The 20,020-nt window shown below is 35.9% G+C and overlaps 1 pseudogene; it reads right to left on the bottom strand.

Moving 5' to 3' along the window:
- Nucleotides 1-306: 306 nt before the first annotated feature.
- Nucleotides 307-414, bottom strand: LOC116515152 (annotated as a pseudogene).
- Nucleotides 415-20,020: the final 19,606 nt, after the last annotated feature.

Raw genomic sequence — 20,020 nt, 5'->3', positions numbered from 1 at the left:
TGAGTGTTCTTTGTGACTTCCTGTACAATTGTCAGGCTGCATTCTTGGTGTTATTTTGACAGAACAGTTGCTCTTTAGAAAATTAATTCTTACTTGAAATGCTTTCCATTTCAAGGCTATGCCTCTGAGTCAGGTTCACTGCAGTCTCAAAACTTGAGACCTAGTTTGGTAATATTTTCCAAACTGATAGGCATTTTTTTTTAGAAATATGTGTATATATATATAGAGAGGGGTGATCAAATATTTATTTTAACCAAGATACATTCCAGAATGTGTGTAGTAAGAATTTTAAAAGTGATGAAAGCCAGAATTTTTGAAACTTATATAAATTAAGTTTGACTCAAATTAGTCTTAATATTAAAATGATAAGAACAAATAATACACTTGAGCTTAGCCAAGAGGCCAGGGAGCAATCTCACATATTTTGTTCAGTTTCTTCTTTTTGGTGTGGATATATTTTGCTTTAGTCTTCTGTTTAGAGCCCTGGCAGGGCATGTGAAAGGAGAGAAAGAGATTGGGTTATCTAGTTGGATAATGAATGTCTGCAAGTAAACAACCATGTACAGAAGAAGACTAAGACCAAGACTAACCAAGAATACCATTGCTTTCATGGAAATGAAAGCAAGAAAGAGAAATAACAGAGATATCATTGATTTTTAATATATAATCAAAGTTCAAAAGATTATAACACACACACACACACACACACACACACAATATATGTTTTCATAGACAATACCTCCCGCTTACCAGAACACGATGATACCTCCCACTTACCACACATATGGAAAGCAGCCCTAGTCAACAAACGAGCCCCAACTCCACCCAGGCTGTTACAACACGAAACAACAACGGACACACAGCCAGCACCAATCAGCACCAATCTACCAATCATGATACAACCACACAACCAATCATTCCACTTACCGAAACAAAGCCAGCACTCCACACACACACACACCAAGATTTATAGAAAGACGGCAGCTCCGACCACACTTTAAGGCCAAACCCCAGCCTGAAGCCTGAAGATGGCGAGTGAGATCTTGCTGAAATGTTGCCAAGACAATCTCAATCTTACATGGGAAATAGAACATATATATATATAAGACTCCTTATCAGCCAGGCCAGGGTGAAAGGTATATATTTAAAGTCACAACCCCTGGTATGCCCAAATATGGGAGGAAGGTCACACTTCCATTCTCTATCCTTCGGCTCGTCACAAGAGACCATCCAGACAGAAACCCAAGGCAACAGTAAAAAATATTGGGTTTCTGTCTGGATGGTCTCTTGTGACGAGCCGAAGGACAGAGAATGGAAGGAGTGAACTTCCTCCCATATTTGGGCATACCGGGGGTTGTAACTATATAGATACACATACACACATACACACATACACACATACACACACACACACACACACACACACACACACCGGTATATATTATATACATCCATACATCCATACCCTACCCTACCCTACCCTACCCTACCCTACAGGAACCAACAGGATTAAAAATTCTGTTTCATTTTCTTTCAGTGTTATGTCTCTAATTTCATTTTCATTTCAATTTTTCTTTAGATGATAATAGAATTTTCTAATTTTCTGTGCCAAAATCTATTAAAATTTGTATGATTACCTTCATCATCAATCAATCAACATCACTTTGCTTTTATAGGTACAATAGAAAAGTCAAATAACCAACTGTTTCTGTAAAATGGTAATCATTCAATCCAACTTTACATAATAAATGCTTCTCACTTTAAATCAAAATTAAGGCTGACCAACATAATCTAAGTTTATCTTTGTAACTAGGACTATAGATAAGGTAACGGTAAAGGTTCCTCTTGCACATATGTGCTAGTCATTTAGGACTCTAGGGGGTGGTGCTCATCTCTGTTTCAAAGCCAAAGAGCCAGTGCTGTCCGAAGACATATCCGTGGTCATGTGGCCAGCTTGACTAAATGCCAAAGACACATGGAACACTGTTATTTTCCCACCAAAAGTGGTTCCTATTTTTCTACTTCCATTTTTACATGCTTTCTAACTGCTAGGTTGGCAGAAGCTGGGTCAAGTAACAGGAGCTTACTCCATTACACGGCGTTAGGGATTCGAACCACCAAACTGCCGACCTTTCTGATTGACAAGCTCAGCGTCTTAGCCACTGAGCCACCACATCCATGTACTATAGATAGCACTGGTGTAAATAAATCATTACTTGAGAGAACACTTTTCCCCAGTTGTATCCAGATAATTTTGGGAAAGGCATCTTCAATTGTCTCAAGTTACATCTTTTCCATGCTTTATTTAGTGTTTCAGATCAATGCAAATTTTGAGCCAATCAATGTTTATTTGAACTGATTTAATTTTGCTTTCATTTTACACGTTTTAAAATTTTTCCTACAGTGATTCCAATGAATAGTATCTAACCTGCAAACTCCCAGTAAATACTTTTCATAAGTTAAATAAAATAAACTATTGACTTTTTTCTATACAGGCTTTATTTGGTGAGTTTTTCCTTTTGATAGGTTTATGCTTGTAGATCTAATTGGACGTGGGTTTCTTTTTCTGAGTTTGAATTGTAACTTTATCATTTACCAATGTTTTATTGTTGAGCCACTTTTGTTAATGGAAAGTATATATAAATATAATATATAAATAAATAAGATATGGACAGTTATTGAAGGTGGTTTTCTATGTTTCCTTAATAATCTCTCATTAATCCTATTATATTGCTTCAGATTCAGAATTATCTGCAGAATGTGAATCGAAAAGATCAATACATAAATTCACAAGTAATATTAGTTATAGTTCCTATGATAGTGGTTCTGTTTTTGGAAACTGCACCTGTACAGGTAGTCACCAACTTATAACCAAAATTTAGCCCAAATTTTCTGTTGCTAAGCATGAGATATATTAAATGAGTTTTGCTCCATTTTATGACCTTTCTTGCCACAGCTGTTAAGTGAATCACTTAATACTTGTTACTTTAGTAACATGATGGTTAAGCAAATCTAGCTTACCTATTGATTTTTCTTGTCAGAACATCACAAATGTGATCACATGACACCAGAAGAGTACCCCCATCATAAATACGAACCAGTTGCCAAGCAATTGAATTTTGATCATGTGACCTTGGAGGTTGGTACAACAGTCATTTATGAAAAACAGCCATAGGTCATTTTTTAAAGTGCCATTGTGACTTTGAACAGTCACTAAATCATCATCTTCTTTTAACAACCCCATAATCCCTTGTGGGGTGGAGTCTGTGCAGCTGAATGGCGCTGAGTGTTTACTGGACAGATCAGTGGTGGGTTGCTCTTACCGTCGCTACCGGTATGCTGCTCATGGGGCTGCGTGTCCTGTTTGTGCATGCGTGCTGCGCATGCATGTGCAATCTATCGCCCCTGTGATGCCCAGCTGCTTGTTGAGGCACACGCAGGTGCCGCATGCTGTGCGCATGTGCGCAATTGGCCGGTTGCTTTAAAAACAGGTATAGAATGTGGGCGGGCAGGCGGGTGGGCCAAATGAGCCACCGTACCGGTAAGCTATCAGCTGCTCCCAGCTATTACTGGTACAGGCATACCGGACTGTACCTGGAAGAACCCAACACTGGGATGATGCCCTTCTGAACAATGCAGAGCTTTGTTCAGCAGATATATTCTCATTGTGCCCAGAGAGGGATATATCTGACTCTACATGGGATCGAACTCACAGCCTTCTGATTGTGAGGCGAGAGCTCCACCTCTAGGCCAAGAGATGGAGCTCTCACCTCACAATCAGAAGGCTGTGCACCACTCACAATCAGAAGGCTGGTGTACCACTCTTGAACTGTTATTCAATGTCTGGTTGTAAATTGAGGACTACCTGTAATGGAAATTCCTGTGGGACTATGCGGCTGACCTTCTCATTAACAGCTAATTGTAATTTTAATGGAATCCCTTCTCCCTCTTTGTTGCTATAAGTATCCCTTCTGTCCCATGCTTGATCCACATCTTGTTTAATCATCTTATCATTTTTTTTTCTTCTTCCAGAAAAAAACCCATATAAAATTCCATGACTTTCAAAGAAGGTTTTTTTCTCCAACAAAACAGATCAGCTTTGCCACCTCAGCCAGTTCTGACATTTTCAAAATCTAGTCTTGCATTATGGGGATTCCATTGTTGAGCACAAAATAGTCTTGCTGTAGTTGCTATATGCAAAATCAATTTGCTGTGAGTCTTTTCTATCATTCTCTGTAAGTCCCAATTAAGTGAATTTTGGTTTCTTCACTATACTTATCATTAAAATCCTTTGCATTGTTGTGTGAATTTGAACCCAGAATGTCTGAGCTTTCTCACAATTCACCCGGCGTGATAAAACATCCCTTCATGTTCTTGACATTTCCATCCCTGGTTTGAAATATCTTTGAACATTTTTTATTAATTCTCGGGTGTAATATGCCAATCATGCCTCATTTTATAAAAAAATAAATCTCTTAAATTATGATACACTCTAAATTTAATGCTAGTTACAGACATTCTTTCCCAAGTGTCCATCTGTATATGAACTGTCCAAAATTAATAGCCCAGTTTGTCATGCAATCTTTAACTCCTCTTCCTTATCAAATAATAACCAGAATTTATATGTTTTTGCTATACACATTCATCATTTGCGCACAATTCAAGTTCTGGTTTATGTTTTTCAATTCCAACTATCTTTTTATCTGCATTCAAGCTTTCTTTTAACTGACTGAGTATTTGTGATACAACTTTAAAAAATAAACCCAAAAAGCTCAGCAGGAAAGATTAAATGGAGTTGTGTTTTCTGTGAATGTGACCATCAACTAAATAATTATTGGAAATGTATTGAGTCTGCTAAGGAAATTTGACATGGAAACTAGATGGCATATAATATACCTTAATGGTTGGCTAAATCTTTCTCAAACATTCATTCAAGGTGAAACAATATAATAGAAAAAGTGTTGTTCTTTCTGTCACTCTTTAGTGATAGTGTTTTTTGTGAGCCTTCTCTTCAACTATGTACATATATCACATTTATCTGTCCCTGAAGGAGATTCCTCTTTATATGTATATCTAGAGATGGTACATTAAATAGGAATGTTTTATTATGTGAAAAAGTACAGTAATACATAAAATATTATACTCCATTTCTATTGACATCCCCCTGAAATATGACATAAAATATTTGAGTATCTGTTTTTTTTTTAAAAAATAAATTAATACATAATTATGAAAAGGAATACGTGGCAGCTATAGGAGACTATCTGGGGAGTTAATGGGATGAATTATTATAGTATCAAACAACTAAATATATTCAGACAAATTTTATGAAAGTGTTTTTCCTTGCTCACTATTAAATATAAATCATCTCTGGGATTTAATTCATCCCAAATAAGCATCTATAGGATAACTAGCAATTGATTAATTGAATGAAAGGGGTTGAAATTGCCAATTCCTTGTTTGGGCCACCTTGAGGTACATATATGGTTTGTAAAATTCAACTTATGGTAAAAAGAGCAGAAACTCATTACTATCACCACTAACAACATGATTGGGAGATATATGTTGTGTTTGTATCAGTGATGTTCAGAGAAAAAATAATAAATTCACCAGCTTCTAAACATGCAACTTGTTTTATCCAAAGCTAAGGCTGCTTCTGTGTTTGCTGAAATAAATGAAATAAGTAAGGTCACCTTGTATAAACTCTTTGTTGTTTTAATCTGTGGGACTGGTTTTTCTTTCTTGTTTTCATTTCTGACAACCAGTTCTCCTTTTATTTTGTTCATCTAAAGATAGGGAAAATCTCTTTGCGTGGGGAGCAGATGACAAGTGACATTATTACCAACATCGCATCACTTTGGACATCACAGCTCTGAAGATAAAAGAATATTAAAAGTTGCTGCCAGAGGCTTTTTACATTTCCTGGCTTGGTAGATGGTATTCTGGATAAAGAGAATGAACTCTTTCTGAAATTTCAATAAAATGATGTTTTCTTGCCCCCTACAGAAAGAATGTCTAAACAAATACTTTGTATACTTTCACACTAGTTTATGGTTGTTAATAAATGTTTCTCTTAGAACATTATACAAAAGATATTAAGGGGCATGGCCAAAAGGAAATTATTTCCTCCATTCTTCTCGAAGGGGAGGAAAAATGAGGGATGCAAATACTTTATTTTGTCATAGTTTGATTTGGCTCCTGGTACTCTTTGAACATTATACTGTAGTCACTGAATATTAAAAAGGCCTATCGTTTCTGAACTAAATAGTGTGGAGGCCATCTTTGATTATATGCCATCTTAAAATATGAAACTTCTTTGGAAGGGCACATAGGGAAGCTAAAGCTCAAATACTTTAGCCACCCAACAAGAAAAGACTCATTGGAAAAGACCTTGATGTTGGAAAAGTTTGAAGGAAAAAGGAGAAATGGGACAGCAGAGGATGAGATGGTTAGATAGTGTCATTGACATGTTGGGCATGGATTTGGGAGATAGGGGAGCATGGCTTGCTGTGGTCCATAGTGGAGAATTGGGCATGCATGACTAGTGACTGAATATCAAAAAAATACTATAATATTACTCTTAACTGATGGCTAAAAATATCTTCTTTTCAATATATGACACAGGTGGTTTTGGTTTGGGGAAAATTAAACTACATGTTATAATTCTTACTATCTGTTTCTTCTGTCTGCTGCTAATATTATTTTTACCTTTTCATGCAATTTATACTAATAATAGTGTCAGGCCAGCAGCCATCTTTTTTTTGGGGGGGGGGGCATTTGGCCTGCCACACTTTTATTATTCTGCTATGCATTTTCTATTGTGGCAAAATGGGAGGGGGGATTGTAAGGAGTCACATACTATGTGGCCAGAACAAAATTCTTTCTAGAAAGCCAAGGTCATCCTTTGTCTCTGCACCTCTGCACCTGACCGGAATTGGATGGGTGGAACTGCCAGCATGGCAGTGGGAGAATGGACCATGGGTTGAACTGGTGGGTGTGAGGGCAAGATCTTGAACTTTCAACTAGGTGGGGAAAACCAGGAAGCTTTCAGATTCGGGTTTTTCCTGATGTGCCAACATGGCTCTCTTAATAAATTGGAACTTTGAGCAATACTTTGCCTTGGACTCTGATTTACTTTTGGTTGCTATTTGGAACCCTGACAAATAATATGTCAACTATATCTATGCTATTTTTCAAATCCTTATCTTATAATATATTTTGTCACATGAATATCTTCCATAAATTATGTTTCTTCTTCTTTCAGATTGATATTGAAAAATAACATTTATTTTTCTAACTCCTTACTGTGTCTATGTGTCTGACTGAAGTCTCTTCCAGGTAGAAATTTTTTTGAAATAGCATGGGATTGATGGACAATATAGTAGACATGCCATTTTCAGGCTAAATAAATAAAATCTAGAGCTATAACTGCATATAATCTGGACAAACTGTAGAAGGTAATGAAAATATACACCTATTTTTATTTTTTGCTAGTGTTGATCTAGATTTTTACATAGAAATTCTGGTAGCCTTAAGGGCAACTTAAGATCACACCCAATTATTATGGAAAGCAAGTTATGAGCAATTAGCTACAAACAGACAGACCAATCACCACTTAAGTATGAACCAGTAGGGTATTGTAGCTGCTAGAAAAGCTAGAAAAGTCTTAGGTTGCATCAACAGAGGATTAGTTTCAAGATGAAGTGATAGTACTGATTTGTACTGTACTGATAGATAGATAAGAGGGAGGGAGGGAGGAGAGTGGGGAAGTTTTCTATTCACTATATGAAAAAAGATGCTGAGACCCTAGAAAGAATGTAGAGAAGAGCAACAAAGATGATAAGGGATCTGAATATTGAAACATATGATGATCAATCAAGGGAACTATATATGTCTAGCCCAACAAAGAGAAGGACTATGACTGATATAATAATAGACTTTTGGTCTTGAAAACTGTTTCACAAAGACAACAATTTCAACTTATTATCCAAAGCACCTGAGTGCAAGACAAGAGAAATCCAACTTGGATCTAAGGAAAAATTTCCTGACAGTGGAATGACTTATCTCCAGAAGTTGTGGATGGTCCATCAATGGAGATTTTCAAGAAGAGATTCTTGAATTCTATCTGAACATTCTCCCTCCTTCCCTCCCTCCCTCCCTCCCTCCCTCCCTCTAATCTATCTAATCTATCTATGCTTTGCTACCATTAAAGATTGCAACTGCTTTATTTTAATAAGCTTTGATTTTCTTCTTACACATCTCTCAGTGTTTTAAAATAACATAATACCTGTAATCAGATATGGTCATTTGCAGAACAACTGCAAACAAAGAGCACATTTGCCTAGTAGTTGGTACACTAGGAGGGCATTACACAGGAAATCAATTGTACCATAAACATTTAATATCAAAACTAGTATTTCGGGAAATCCTCTACAGTCTTTCTTTGCTTCTCTGCTTTTCATATCATAGAATTGTATATTCAGGGTTCTTTGCAAATTAATTTTAACATTTTGGAGGGGAAGGGGTGATAAATAACAAATTTAAGTTTATGAAGCAGTTGTAGGATAAACCTCCATTGACCAGCTGATATGAATTATGTTAGCAATAGCAGTTAGACTTATATACCACTTCATAGGGCTTTCAGCCCTCTCTAAGCGGTTTACAGAGTCAGCATATTGCCCCCAACAACAATCCGGGTCCTCATTTTACCCACCTCGGAAGGATGGAAGGCTGAGTCAACCCTGAGCCAGTGAGATTTGAACAGTCGAACTGCAGAACTGCAGTCATCTGAAGTAGCCTGCAGTGCTGCATTTAACCACTGCGCCACCTCGGCTCCACTAACCTGTTAACCTGACTGTTCTTAAGCAGTCTGAAGTTGAAGACTGTTGGGGTCTGTTTTAAATTTTAATAACCCCAGTATTCATCTTATAGAAAGTATCAAGATTGTTTTTGTTTTAAATTTTAGTAACACCAGCATTCATCTTACAGAGAGCTATAGAAATATTTTCTGTTGAGGTCTAATCATTTTTTGCAGGACCAGACCTACTGGCATAGACTAGGTTGATTTAACCACCTTAGGCAATTGATGTTGAGAGGCAGAAACTAATAGATTTCTGGCTGGCAGTGAGTTTGTTGACCTCGGGTGGTGAGGGATTTTATTCCATTCCCAATACAGAAAGAAGACTCAGCTGACAATCTGGTAGACTTCTCTCTGAGGGTTTGATGGACAGAGCTCTTCCTTGTCTTTTGCCGTGGGCAGCAAAATGTTATGCATAGCAATTGTTGCCTTTTCCCCAGTCCATAGCATATGTGATTTCCTTGTTGAGAAATGAGGCCAAACAGGTTGCTAAGCAACCTTCTGAAATTCAGCATGGTACATATAGTGTTTATTAGTGTTAGAGCAAATGTTTTTTTTTCCATAAACATGTGAAGATGCATGATTAGAGAGCAGCCACAGGACCTCCTGCCCCACTGAAGTTTTTAGTTGCTCCAAGAAATAAGCATCCTAATTGTGATTCTTCTAATAAGCATTTATTTTAAATGCAAACCAAAGAAACAAAATACAATCTTTAGCTAATTTGAGCCTGGTTTATGCAACATGGTTTTGGATCACCTAGACAGCCTATTCTACATATAGAAATTTTATTTTACAGTCTTCCTTGGGAGTTGTGCAAGGGCAGCCATATCAAACTATTTTGAGCCAAATGTGTTTTCTTTTAAAATTGCAGATTATCCCAGGGGAGGGAAAAAAGAGATCATTTTTAATGTAAAGTTTTTAGGATCTCTTGAACAAATGGAATTACAAGAATTATTGATCTACAGTGATTTTGTTGTTGTTCAAGTGGCCAGAGCAATTGTAATTCTTTTAACAATTTATTGGGTGTCAGCCTATTCTGCCAGGGCAAAACCAGAGTAGGCTTACAGTGGGCAAAATTGATCTTTCTTTCATTCTTTGAATATAGAACTATCTGCAACAGGCTTTCAAAAAGTCTAGATGGCAGCCACAATCATACAATTGGAATGCTGTGTATTTGGCACAGATTTTTTTTAAAAAAAACACCACTGAGTCTAATTATACATTCAACCGTTGCCATCTGACTTCCCACCACCAACCCCTGAAAATGCCCCTGTACACAATAGCGGATGTCTTACTTTTCATCTACAGCATGAAAAACATTTCTGGTTGTGAAAATCTTTCTTGTATAAAATCCCTGAAAAAATAGAACTTTGTTTATTCCTTTCTTATCACTTGTGAATGGTAATTCACCCAGCATATGCAATTATGTGCTGAAAGCAATTATTTATCCAAATTATACATAAATGCAAAGTTTTTAAAGTGGATGGCAATTTACATTGTTGATGGCATCCCACAGAAGATGTAACACCTATAATGATTGTGCCAAAAAAAGGAGGAAAAAACAGAAATTGCAATAGGAATAATATAAAAGAACCATAAAGTATTTAGCCCACTTTTCCACTGCAATTTATTGTTTAACAAGATAGTACAATGAAATTGTATTATAGCAGACGAGTGGGGGGAACTGGTGATTGTTATTTTCCAAATTTGTTACATTTGAGAGTTTCTCACCGCAGAGATGCGGATGAAGCTTTTGTAACAAATGACATAAATTTATAGGATCTGATAGACATAATTTTGTTTATTTGCATAGTGATTTCATCACAGAAATGATGAAAATCACAATGGAATTTTATTTGTGGGTCCAATTTTTTTTTTTGGGGGGGGGAATGAGGTTTTAGGAGGGGGGAGTATTTAGGGTAAACAAAATCCCCAAAGCCAAGAATCTCAATTCCCAAGACATACATTCTTACATTGTTACAGATACTTGAATAAATAAATAAGAAATAAGTATAGGTTTCTTGAACTATTTGATTTGTAAACATATTGCATATTACAAGACAGACTTCTCTATAAAAATAATTGCACTCTTTAAAAAGGGAGGATGGGTAGGTGGGGAAGTGCCAAATTAAATAATTGTCTTGTGCTTAGCTTGTTGACTAATTAATATCCTAATTGTCTCATAAAAATGCACTACTTCTCTTGAGAATGGATAGAGGTTGTAAATGAAAATGTGAACGTTTTTTTTTTGTACTTGTTTTGTTTGTCCTTTATCTCAAGCGAGGAGGCCCTGAAGGCTTACATTCTTAACTTTAATCTACCCAAGCAGTGCAGAAATGCCAGGATGATATCTCCTTCCCACATCAATTGAACAATCTCAAGGATGTAGCATACAGTATGACTCTTATTCACCTTATGTTGTCCTGATTTTAGGTCAGCCTGGTGCCTCAAGGAGGAGGTAGATAGATTTGTTTGTAATGCAAACAAACCTGGCAGATGGTTAGCTTATCAGATTAGGAAAAAAAGGAAAACTCGAAATATATCTAAACTGATTTACAGAGGGAAGGAGGTGTTCCAACAGGAAGAGATTCAAAAGGCTTTCTGGGAATTTTTTACAGAACTGTATAAAGGGGATAAAATTAATGGTTTAGACATAGACAAATATTTAGACAAGGAGAAAATACCTTCAGTTAGAGAAGAACACAGGCAAAAATTGAATCAACCAATAACCTCGGGGGAAATCCTGCAGGTAATTAAGCAATTAAAGCCAGGGAAAGCACCAGGTACAGATGGCTTGACAGCGGTTTACTACAAAAACTTACAGTTAGAAATGGTAGAACCTCTTAGAGAATTATTTAATATGATTCAAACGGAAGGTAAAGTCCCTCCATCTTGGAAGACAGCGTTTATATCTTTGATACCCAAAGAAGATCAAGATACTACTCAACCCAAAAATTATAGACCCATTTCATTACTGAATGTAGATTATAAAATTTTTACTAAAATATTAGCAAATAGGTTAATGTTGGTCATTCAACAATTGATACATACGGACCAAACAGGTTTTATACAAGGGAGACAGATGAAAAGTAATGTCAGATTAATTATTAATGCATTAGAATATTTGGGAAAGAACAACCAGATCCCTGCTGCGTTTATATTTTTGGATGCTGAGAAGGCCTTTGATCGAGTTAACTGGCAATTTCTGCTGAAGATATTGCAAAAAATGCAGATAGGAGATAATTTTTTACAGTCAATTAAAGCAATATACCAACAGCAAACAGCACAAATCATAGTCAATGGAAGTTTAACAGACTCTTTTCAAATTGGAAAAGGTACAAGACAGGGTTGTCCTTTGTCCCCATTATTGTTTATTATAACTTTGGAAGTATTGTTGAATAAAATACGGGGCTTGGATGGTTTAAAAGGGATCAAGATTAGGCAGCAAGAATATAGAGTCCGCGCTTTTGCGGATGATTTGGTCATAATATTGGAACAACCGCAGGAATCCAGTATGGTTTTAATGAATACGATTAATCAATATGGTCAAGTGTCTGGCTTTAAAATAAACTTAGGAAAAACCAAAATATTAGCTATAAATATGAATATTAAACAAAAGGAAGAATTAGGAGTGATGCTAGGATGTGAGGTAGTTAAAAAAGTCAAATATCTTGGAGTTAACATTTTAACTTCAAATGGGAAATTATATAAGCATAATTATGAACCACTTTGGCATAGCATACAGACAGAGATGAAAAAATGGGAGAAATTGCACTTATCTTTGCTGGGCAGGATAGCGGCAGTGAAAATGAACATTTTACCAAAATTTTTATTTCTTTTCCAAATGTTTCCTATACTTAAAAAAGATGCGAACCTTTTAGAATGGCAGAAGGGTATCAACAAATTTGTGTGGGCAGGAAAGAAGCCGAGGGTAAAGATGAAAATAATGCAAGATGTACGCGAGAGAGGAGGATTGAAACTACCTAATTTAAAACTATATTATGATGCAGTGGCATTATCTGTAATTAGTGATTGGATTCATTTAACCAATGATAGAATATTGAACATTGAGGGACACGATCTGGTATTTGGTTGGCATGCTTACCTGTTATTCAACAAAAAATTGGATAAGAACTTTAAAAGTCATATTTTGAGAAATGCTTTATTGCGGGTTTGGAAGAAATACCAATATAAATTAAATGACAAGATACCCATGTGGGCAATTCCTAGACATGCAATTGAAAATATGAATACAGCACAAAAACAGGATAGATTTACTTATAGACAGCTTCTTACCTCGGAAAGGGGGGTATTACAATTAAAATCTTTAGAGGTATTAAAAGAGGAGAAGGTAGTTCAAACATGGTTCCAGTATGGGCAATTACAGGCTAGGTGGAAAATAGATCAAAAAATTGGCTTTATTCAAGTTGAGGATAATCTGTTTAAACAAATAAGAGATCAAAGCTTAATGCATATAAAGAGGATATATAATGTATTAATACAGATGGATTCGGAAACAGAATTAGTTAAAGATTGTATGATAAAATGGGCTCAAAATATTGAGGAACCAATAATGTTGGATACATGGGAAAGAATTTGGGTAAGAAATGTGAAATTTACACAAGCTTAAAATCTGAGAGAAAATTTTTACAAGATGTTTTATAGATGGCATTTAGATCCTAAAAAGTTGGCTTCTATGTATCCGAATGTACAGCCTAAATGTTGGAGGTGTGGTTCTCTCGATGCTACATATTATCATATATGGTGGACCTGCCAAAAGGTTAAGGCATTTTGGATAAAAATATGGTGGGTCATGCAAAATGTTTTTAAAAAAAGGATAAAGTTTATTCCTCAGTTATTTTTACTAGGTATATGTACTGATTTTACAGTGGTAGAGACCAATTTGATTCTGCACCTGATAACTGCAGCAAGACTGTTGGTGGCGCAATATTGGAAGAAGGAAGACTTGCCTACAATCCAAGAATGGACATTGAAAGTAACAAACTTAGCTGAAATGGCTAAAATATCGGCATATCTCAAAGATCATTCAAATGAGAGATATAAACGAGACTGGAAAAAATGGATTGACTATATACAAAATAAATACGGGACTAAGAAATTCCAGTTAGCCTATGCTTAAGATCAGAAATGATTTAAACTGTTAAAAGTTAGTTCAGTAAGAAGAAGCTAAGTTCAATCTAGAATGTCATTAATTTCTTTATTTCTTTTTTCTCAATAGATTTTAGACTGTGTTAGTTAAAAATCCATACCGTGTACGGGTTCTGGGAAGTCGGGGGGAGAAGGAGGAGGGGGGATGGGGGGGTGGAGGGAGGGGTACACACAACAAAAAAAATTGTATTTCAATGTCTTAATGATTGACAAATGATGACATATTTGTGTTTTTTTTTTTTTAAAGAAAAATAAAAAAGTTCTCTTAAAAAAAAAAAAAAAAAAAGGAGGAGGTAGATAGTCAACATGCAAAGGCAGCTTTAGACTGTTATGGCTCTCAGTGGTATTGGGATTACTCCATCATCATAAAATTAGCTCTATGCATATTGTATTAAGATAGAGTTGTATCTATTGTATATAAGTCTTTGGCTTATATCTACATGCGGGACCAGAATTTCCACTGCTAAGCAAGGCAATTGTTAACTGAGTTGCACCCTAGTTTAGGATCTTTTTTGTTATGGTTGCTATGCGAATCATGCAGTTATTAAGTGAATCGTGTGGCCATTAAGAGAATCTGGCTTCCCCCATTGATTCTGCTTGTTGGAAGTCGGTTGGGAAGGTTGCAAATGGCAATCATCTGACATCCCCCCCCCCCAAGATTCTGCAACAGTCACAAATACATGCCAATTGCCAAGCACCCAAATTTTGATCATGTGACTATGGGATGCTGCAATAATTTTAGATGCAACGACCCAGTTGTATGCCCCCTTTTTCAGTGTTGTTGCAACTTATAAAATTCTAAATGTATGTATGCTATTAATTGTACCACATCAGCATATTTTTTTAATGTTTTTGCCTATGTAGAACTTAGATTTAATTGTAACTCAGAAAGAGGTAAGTGACTGCATAAAAATCATTGGTTATGTCCCATTAAAATAAATGAATGAATGCTTCTGGAATGTTTCATTAAAAGCCCCAAGATCTTAGATGTCCTTAAGCTTTGTAAGAACCAAATTAGATGTATATCCACAACATAAAGGTATCAGGAAATCCCTAACATGAACAATTTTAATATATAATAATCAGTGGTCTCTGCACTGCTGATTTCAGGACTAGCGGGGAAATAAACAAGACAAACTAAACTACCTGCTATCATCCCAGAAGTGTGTATGCAGTAATAAATTTGGAAGATGAAAGTAGAGAGTGTTACTTTTGTAAACAAAACAAAAAAAAGAAATAAACTTTTATTGCTATTGCTTGTTGAAAATACCACTCCTTTGTCTAAGAATTGAGTGAAAGAAACATTTTTTTTAAAGCCTGTGTCTTTTTCTATCTGAATTCAGCAACAACCTAATGCAGTTGGAAGTTTAAGGGTAGTGACAAATATTAAGGAGGAGCTTGACCAAACTGAGATACTTTAATTTGGAAAATCAAGCAGATAATAAGAGTTATGACAAAGGAGTTAAACAATGAGTGGCAGAAAGATTTACATAAAATGCATTCATCTGTTCCATGCAGATTAAACGAAAGCACTCGTCTTTCCACAGAACAAACTCAGAATTGATTCCTCTCTTAAATACATTGGGAAGTTTCACCACTTAGGATATATCACATATGCATTTTAATGATAGACCAGGTAAATGAGCTCCTTCCATTGAATTGAAGAAGACCTTTGTGAGAAAGCTCTGCCTATTATTTAAGATATTTAAATTTAGTAGCTGGAGCAGCGGGGTTGTGCAGTGAGCCAGAACATAGAGTTGTGGTTGATTGGTTGGAGAGTGTTGGCTCCTGCGTGAGGCAATCTGCACTGTGATTGGTTGCTGTGGAAGTAGAGGGGGAGCTTTCTCCCCTCCCCTGCCTTTTTTCTTCTGTGTCCTCTGTGTGCCCTGTGATTTTACCTCATGATGTTCCCGTTTGCCTGACTATTTTGTTTGCATCTAAATATAGATGTAAAATATATTTTATTTATATAAAACTACAAGCTCGTGTCAGCATCTCCGACTTCATTTGCACATCTTCATTTGCACAGTGTTCCTTGACACTATTTCTGGCTTTGACCAACGATAGCAAAAAAACCAACAACGAGTAAAAGCTTAGGTTCAGTACGGGGTCAGCTCTTTGGAATGACCTCATGTATGAAACCTACTCATTTCATACATATTCTAGGGGGGGAAATAATCAGATTTCAGAAAGGAGTTCTTTATTTGCATTCAGTTTATTGAGGGGAAATTAAGTATGGCATTAAAATTAATGGGAATTTGAAGAGAGTATGCATGCATTTTAAAAGTAGGACATGTATTCAACATAAGGAAAACACTACGATAGCAACTAAGCGCTGAAAATGAACAATCATGACAATCTATTGAGTCTATTTTAATAAGTCCATTTTCTCTTCTAAATAACAGCATTTCTGGGGAACAGAAACTTCCACCCCAAAACAAGCCAATTTAAAAGAGATGAATCACTGTGCTATTTTAGAGAAAGCTAAAAACAAAAAATGGACATTTAAAATGATATTTTGTACAGTATATCTTGACACTGTCTCTAGGGTCTTATTAAAACCAATATGAAATTTGATGCCTGTCAACTAAGAAGTAAATATCACTGAGTTGTGGGGAACTGACTTTGGGGATATAATGTAGCCAGTTGCAGAGTAATTTCTTTTGGGAGGAAGGGGTTGGGGAAAAAAATTATAAGTTCGTATTTAAAATCTTTTTTTTATCATTGTTCATCCTTCATATTAGAGTACAATTTTACAAAGGAGCTGCAGCATCTATGTAAAAAGAATGTTGAGAATCATAAAACTTAATTGATCTCAAAATCAAAATCCCCAACCACAGATATGATTCAGAATTATGTTCAGCTACATTGCTGTATAAATCCTATACAAGTTTGTCAAAAGCTTATTTCAGGCTTGTCTGACTAAATGCCATTTGCACACTTATTAAGCCAGAGATCTAGCTGTCTTCTGTGGCTATACTTTGGTACATGCAAGCTTGAATAGGATAGAAAGTAACATGGTTTTCAGGAATTGTATCCATGAAGTTCGAGTTTGCATAGTTTTCTCCTCCCCCCACTCTGAAATCTGAAATAATGCAGTTACTTGGAGATTTAGTGCATTTGAAAAGAGGTATGTAGTAAGAAGCTCACAAGTTATCTTAAAGGCCAGAAGTTAAATTCATGTTGTTGTTGTTTTTTTAAAAAAACACAAGGACTCTTTCTGTCTCTCTATAGTATCTAAGTAGCTATATGTTCCCCTTGCTTTCTCTCTCTCTCTCTGAGAGAAAAAGAAAGAGGGAGAGATCATGATATATTTTATCTGTTTTGTTGCCTATCTTTTATGTTTTGTAAGAGACCTGCATCAATTTTTATTTGTAATTTTCCCTAAAGTATACGCAAAACCTTATGTTGATGGTATGCGGGAATAATCTTGATAGACAAAGAAAAAAAAATCTGCTTAAGGAATGGTCAGATAACAGAGTCAGGAGCCCACAGTTGTTTAGCAGTGAGAGAAAGAAACATAGGAATAACGCACCCAAATTGATCAGCCTATAAAAAGAGTCTGCAGGAGGATTTATACTTTCAGACTTGCAAGCTTCTATTAATATATCTTTACAATACAATAGAATTGGCTCATCTAGTCATGTTTCTTGTCTGGTTAACCATGAGGGCTGACAACTTACATATTATGCACGATAGTTAATTAGCTTACATAGAAAACTTTTGATAATAGTGCAAATTTCCTTGGAGTTCTTGCATTACCTACTTTTATCCAATTTAGACTTTAACTTTAACAGTCTAAATGGTATGCAATTCCTTATTTCTTTAGGCTTGATGTTTCTGCAGCTGAAAGAACTTCTTTTATTCTTTTGTTGTTAAATTGAAGCAAATTGACAGCCAATGGGGTTTGGTGACTTAACTGTTGGATAAGAAGCAAGAAGAGCTAAGGTCTAATACTCATTAGCCACAACAGCTAACTAGGTGACTTTGCATCAGTCATTCTCTCTCACAATTACTCCTACCTCACATAATTTTTATGGGGAAATAGGCCCTGTGCTTCACTCATAGAAGTGCTTACTAAATGAAAATACCAAGTGGCTAAATGTGTGTCTCAAACATAATTTTAGGACACTTTCAATTATATATATGAAAACATGATGACCAAGCGGGATAATATATGAGTTCTTCCATTGTTGTTGTTTTAACCAGTCACGTCCGACTCTTGGCGAATTTATAAGCAAGTGCTCTCCATGCTACCTTGTCAAGCACAGCTTCTTTCAATTATTCAATGGTCAACTTTGCATCAGTTTTGATGTTATCAAGCCAGTATGTTCATTGCTTGCCCCTTCTTGTTCCACTAACCATTCCTATCATCATTGATTTCTCCAATGAATTTGCATGCATGACATGGCCAAAGGAAATCAGATGTAATCTTGGGAATCCCATTACATTGTGAATCCTCTCATTACAATGTTCCAAAGACAAGTACAGCAGAGTGATAAGTTGGCTTTTCTGGTTCCTTCAAGAAAGGAATCCTAAGCCTTCTCATGCAATCACTGCTGATGAAGTCTCTTACACTTCTGGGAATAGCCTGATCTGCCATAGGAAATTCCTTTCTCCACCTGTACCTAGGAGAAAGAAAATAGAAAAAGAATAAGCTCCTTTGCTCACCACTTTTCAGGAACTTAGCAGAGTGACTGGGATATATGAGAAACAGGAGGATTATCTCTTTCTTATCTGAACCTCTTGGGATACATTCTCCTCCTTCACTACACTACAATAACCCCTTGGGATGTGTTTTCCCTCTTCACTACAGAAATCATTCCTCTGATGAGACGGTTACTATATCCCTTGGTGGTAGTACCCATGTCTGCCCCCAAACTGGAGAAGGTTAGTGGTGTTGCTGCCACTTGCTGAATTTACTGAATGCTTCTAGCAATTTTTGACATGATTCTTCTTCTTCCTATCTTTGAGTTTTACTTGCTGGACACATGATCATTCTGAATTTAATCCCATATTTGCATTATTTGTATGCCACTTTTCCGGCAGGTTCCCTGAGGTAGTGAACTGTACATTTGCAATCATCACAATCCAGGAAATTGTGATTCTGAAAATCCACAACACAAATTCTGCAATATTAAAAAAGAAAAGAAAAACTGGAGCTGCTACTGGTTGCCCTAATACTAAACAGATAAGATAACCTCCAGCTGGCTGAAATACTTGGGTGTCATTTAATATGGGTAGGGACATCTTGTAGCTTCCAACAGATTCATTAAGCTGGAAATGAATTTGAAATTTAATCAGCATGGTCTACCTTGGTAGCAGCATTATAACTAAGTCTTCATCTGGAAGTGATTGTAAGTTTAGCTCTTGTGTTCTATCCACTACATTCATTTCTGAGAGTCAGAAACAATGGCAGAAGTCAACATGCAACATATTTGGTCATCGGTACCCTTCTGACACATTTCTTTGTTTACTAGGCAGAAAATAAAGTACTTTCTGATAGGAAGTGGAATGACTTGCACCCACTTCTGAATTTGGATTACATTGGTAAGTTTCTAGAAAATAAAATAAAAAGTTCAGTAGTTAGGCATTATGATAAAGAAGCATGAGAAAAAAGTAAATTTATTGTACACCAAGCTCTAATAAATGTGTATATTTTACAATGCTAGGCTATAATCAGTTTATTTCTTCTCACTCTTAATAAAGAGAAAGTGTTTTTAAGCAGGTTGAAATATAATTTGAAAGTTCAGTTTTAACTGCTGCTATCTGTAGGACTGTATTACAGTATATAGGAGAAAATAATATCTTACAAATAAAATGAGACACAAGTTAATTAACTATAAGTCAATATATGATTTATAAATCCAAGCTTAGCTTAAGCCTATGTATAAAGTTTCAGCAAGTGGTATATTAAATCATTGTCTACACTATTACTTGTACCTTAACATCAGCAAAACATAATTGGATCTATGCCTTGGAAAGCACCTTTAA

Source organism: Thamnophis elegans, chromosome 11 (genome assembly GCF_009769535.1).
Source record: "Thamnophis elegans isolate rThaEle1 chromosome 11, rThaEle1.pri, whole genome shotgun sequence".
NCBI classification, from domain to species: domain Eukaryota; kingdom Metazoa; phylum Chordata; class Lepidosauria; order Squamata; family Colubridae; genus Thamnophis; species Thamnophis elegans.
The sequence above is the reverse complement of the archived record's forward strand: the minus strand, read 5'-3'. Positions and strand labels throughout refer to the sequence as shown.